General features: G+C 35.2%; 1 long non-coding RNA gene across 1 annotated transcript; it reads right to left on the reverse strand.

Annotated features, from left to right (window-relative positions):
• Window positions 1-1204: 1204 nt before the first annotated feature.
• On the reverse strand, window positions 1205-3176 carry LOC149801468 (uncharacterized). The gene is made up of 4 exons (XR_016420463.1): window positions 3162-3176; window positions 2452-2682; window positions 1861-2007; window positions 1205-1274 (listed from the first exon to the last, which is right to left on the reverse strand). It is a non-coding gene; the product is annotated as an uncharacterized LOC149801468 (long non-coding RNA).
• Window positions 3177-4742: the final 1566 nt, after the last annotated feature.

A 4742-nucleotide genomic window follows, 5' to 3' on the forward strand; every position in this document is an offset into this window, starting at 1 on the left:
TTTCCATTATCCCATGATTAGAGAAATGAAAAGGCAACACATTATTAGCACGACAGCTGCGTTACATGTTATCAACCACGATGCTAGGCGCACACAATAATCAATATTCTAACCTTCCTATTGTCCTGGACAACTGTCATTTGAGCCCTTACTTGGCACCTCTTCTCTATATCTGTAAGGAAAGCATATAAGATGGATACATTGACCCGCCCAACGTTTTTATTGACATCTCGTGTTTAATTTCTAACTTATTTGTTATATATCCTCTAGCGTATTTCTTCTGTTTTATGTCGTATGAACCTTTCTTGCACACACATTTAATGTTGCAAATTTGATCTTGGATGAAATTGGCCGCTTCTGATACTTGGATAATGTAGTAACACTGTTTGTAACGGCTGGCAGTTTAAAGGCATTTCACGGAATTAATCACCGATACGTTGTGGTTCAGAATAAAATTTAATAGAGTATGTTTGACTATGAGTTCTCAGATAAAGCTGGTGTATGCAAGGTAAAACTATATGAGAGAGAGAGAGAGAGAGAGAGAGAGAGAGGCGGGGCGAGGGAGCATACGAGAGACAAAGAGAGAGCGAGAGAGAGAGAGAGAGAGAGAGAGAGAGAGAATGAAAAAGAGACTGAAGGAGGGGAGGGGAGAGAGAGGGTGTAAAATCTTGTATTGAACATTTAAAAAGTCCAGAAAAAATAAGGAAAACACAGAGTCATGTCAAGATTCAAAGCATGGTAAGAAATGCCACCACTTGCGATGTATACTTTAATCCATGCTTAATTAAATACTTAAATTGATGGTCGAGTGGTTACTTTAATGAAACTGGAAGGTTTGTTCCATAAACCACGCAAGCGTAATAGTTAAACAGATACTTAAGGGACAGTAATTACGACTATATCATTTGAACTTTAAATGAGTTTCTAAATTGCCACAAAGTGCTGAATACTGGGCAACATTACGTTATATCGAAAGGTCTCCGAAACCAAAGAAAAAAAATGTCTGAAACGTATATCCGTTAATCTCGTTCCCAGATACAGCAAAAAAGACAGAAGAAGAGAATTCCATACAATGGAAACATACAAATGAGCAAATTTCTCACAATCCTTTACAGCTTCAAAGAAAATGGTTGATATAATTTTATACGACAGTATTACTTTATTCTGTTTTGGAACTAATTAAGGAGAAGAAAAAGAGATTCAATTTATTTCACAAGCGCTTTATTTTCACTTTTCAATATTCACAGCTACATCAAGGATTTTGAATGTGTCATCTGAAAGAAGAAAAGGACATTTTCGCTTTAACTTAATCGCATCCTCTATTTGTAACCATATATTAATAATAAGCATGCATAAATGTGAAGAAAATATGAATCGAAATGTTACCTGAAACATGAATACCTACACCATATGTACAATTGATATAAATACACTTAAAACACACAAGAAAGGCTGATACTATATGTCTTGTCCATTCATAAAGAGGGGAGGTTTAACGCCAGTTAAACGGCACCTGTATTCAATACAAGACAAAAACTTAGCAAAAGGTGTAAAAACAAGTTTACTGTTTGTATTATCATGGGTTTAATAATCACAGTGGTTACTTTAGGCTACAAAATCCAAAACTCATTTTATGTAAATAATTTTGAATCTACTCCAGGAGTACATTATTAAGGTCATGTAAGCTTATTTGAACAGATTCAAAACGACGAATGGCTTATCGGCAAGGGCGGTAAATCAAGATTTGGATACTTTAAACAGGTTCTCTTGAATTTGTTTTAAAGAAGCGTGTTATCAGTTGTAGGAAGCGTGCTGTGCCAATACTGCAATAAGGTTGAAAGAAAAAGCCAGGTTGCTTACCATAGAGATTTTAGTTTCAGTAATATATAGGACAGCATCTAACAGATCTGGTATTGCTTCCATAAGGGTCATAAATTCCGCATGGTCCAGCTTGCCTCTCTCCATTTAAACAGTACCGCCGGCATGGACAGTTATCAGGGAACAGACCTGACAATAATAATAATAATAATAATAATGATAATAATAATAAGAAGAAGAAGAAGAAGGAGAAGAAGAAGAAAATACTACTACAACGAAGAATAAGAATTATATAAGGAGGCGATGAAGAAGACAAATCATAAGAAGCAGAAGAAGAGTAAGAACAAATTAAAGACAAACAAAAGCAACAAGTAAGAAAACCTAAATTTATTAAACCGACTCTAGATGTGACATTGGATTCTGTTCGTGTATCCCTCTTTACTGTTTTGCACCTGATTTATCAGCAACGATATATCAAGTTTGAAACGTTTGAATTCTCATACTGGTTTAACTATTTACTTCTCTTACAGCAATGTAAATGTAACGATAGCCAGATAAATGAAGATGATAATTATGGTAATAAAAAGACGCCTCAAAATCATGGAATAGTCGAATCATTAAGATCATAGTTACCTTGAGCTGCAGTGAAGTGGACGACCATCAGACTGCATACGAGAAAAACTATAAAGATGGATGCCTTCGACATCGTTTCTTTGTTTTAGCAGCAACAATTGAGATTGAATACCATTGAGTCCACGCTAAATTGTTATTTATACAAAAGATCCCGGAACCACATGGCTTAGTATTAATTATGGTGACGTAGGGATTGCTTCAAGGAAATGACTTCGAATATCTGCTGACTAACTGAAAATATGATGTGTCCGTATTTTAAAAAATAATGTAGGCAGTTCTTCAATAGGGCATGTAAAACTGTCACGTGATTTAACTATATCCGTACTCATTGAGACTTATTAATTTCTTCTGTATCCCGTACTGAAACCATCATGATGCATTTTTTTAGTGTTGTTGTTGGAAATGTGGACATAATTTCGCTTTCCTTTCTATAATATTTATAACCATTAAGTTATGAGATTTGTTTATTTAATTTGTGCTTAATGTGAAGCTTTACATTATTTACAATACGAACAGACTATTAAATCTGATGAGATTTCTGAAGTAAATGATACTTGGTAACTTAGAATTTGAACTTTTCAATCCCTTTCGTCAAGTTAAATTTTAATCTGTAATCCCTCCCAAAAGTGAAGGTGTAATATTCATTTAAATGTTTCCAAGATGTACGATTGATAGAAAACATGTCAAAATTGTTCAAAACTATAACCTACTTCTTGCTATTCCAATCCGTCCGGTAGGAAACTGTATCCCAAAATACTGTAAAATAAAAAAAAATTCAATGCTGTAATGTTTCACCTGATAGGTGAAGAAATGTATGGTTATATGTAGGCATGCATGTCCATTTGACATGTCAGTTATAACTTCGAATACAAGTAGCATCAGTTGAAAAGATACACGCATGGAGAGTGAACCAGAGAGTAAGTGCATACTTTTTCGGGGGGGGGGGGAGGGAACGAATTCCCGCTTGTGTGTGATATGCGTGTCAACAGACGTAATTTATATAACTTCAACTAAAAAGGAGATTGCAAATTAAAACAAAACTACACTACCAGTTTCCTTCAATGGCCCGTGTTCTCTGAAACAAAATGAAGATAATAAACAGTACATTTTACATACTACCTTAGTTTTATTACCTTGAGATATGCTTGTTGTTATTGCAGGAGAAGTAAACCCTTAACTATACTTGACGTAAATAAAGGTCGCTATATAGCTGTATCACGTGTATCGTTCTATATTTAATAAAACGTGATGTAACGTTCATCCATTTATTATCTAAATGTATTTAATAATGATCATTTCCTCTAAGGGAACCTCTCGCTCCCCCACCCCCTATATCTGTGATCGATATCTTATCACATATGGATATAGTTTCATTACGATGTTATTTCAGCCTATTAACTACAGTCGATGACGATATGTCTTTGAATAGACCTGCAGGGTTAGTGATCAACAAGAACAATTTACCAATAGGAGACAATAAACATGTAAGGCTTTATTAAAAGGATGTGGGAAGAAAACAAACATTTATAGCCTTGTTTTATTCACCTGATCCACGTGTGCATAATGCAAGGAAAAATATAATGTTATTGTTCATGTATTGATAAAACATGATATATATCTAGTCACACATACATAAGTCTATAATGTGTGTCTAAAGTGACTTGGAAACTTGTAATTGCTTCATATTGTTGTTAGCATTATTTTCAAGTAGTTAAGTGAATTGGAATATTTATTTAAATAATCTTTTCGTTTTGTACTTCGCTATCCAATAAATGCATTTCTTTAAACAACGTTGATAATTGTATTTAATACAAATAGCTATTCATTCTCTCTTTCCTTCCTTACTTCCTTTCGTCATTTAACTTTCCGGTTTTCTTTCTTTCTGTCTTTCTTTCTTTATTTATTTATTTATTTTCTTTTCTTTCTTTCTTTCTTTCTTTCTTTCTTTCTTTCTTTCTTTCTTTCTTTAGTTCAGTTCAGTTTTGCCCGACACCCCTGCCTGGGTATCGGCCGCCTTCAAAATATCGCCCGAGACTTCTGTACTGTGCTATCCCTTCGATCTGACTCCAGGTGTGACCCAGCCAAGTGATGTTCGCCTCAAGGTCATGTCGCCAGGTGTTTCTTGGTCGGCCCCCTATCCGCTTGCCTTGACGGTTCCACCTCAGTACCTGTCTGGTAATGTTGGTTGGCGGCTTACGTAAGGTGTGTCCTATCCAACCCCACCTTCTCTTGATCTCGTCTTCTACAGGAAGCTGTGAGGTTCTCTGCCACAGGTTAGCATTACTGATGGT

The sequence above is a fragment of the Sinohyriopsis cumingii genome, chromosome 4, assembly GCF_028554795.1.
Source record: "Sinohyriopsis cumingii isolate HCF-2022 chromosome 4, ASM2855479v2, whole genome shotgun sequence".
Lineage (NCBI taxonomy): Eukaryota > Metazoa > Mollusca > Bivalvia > Unionida > Unionidae > Sinohyriopsis > Sinohyriopsis cumingii.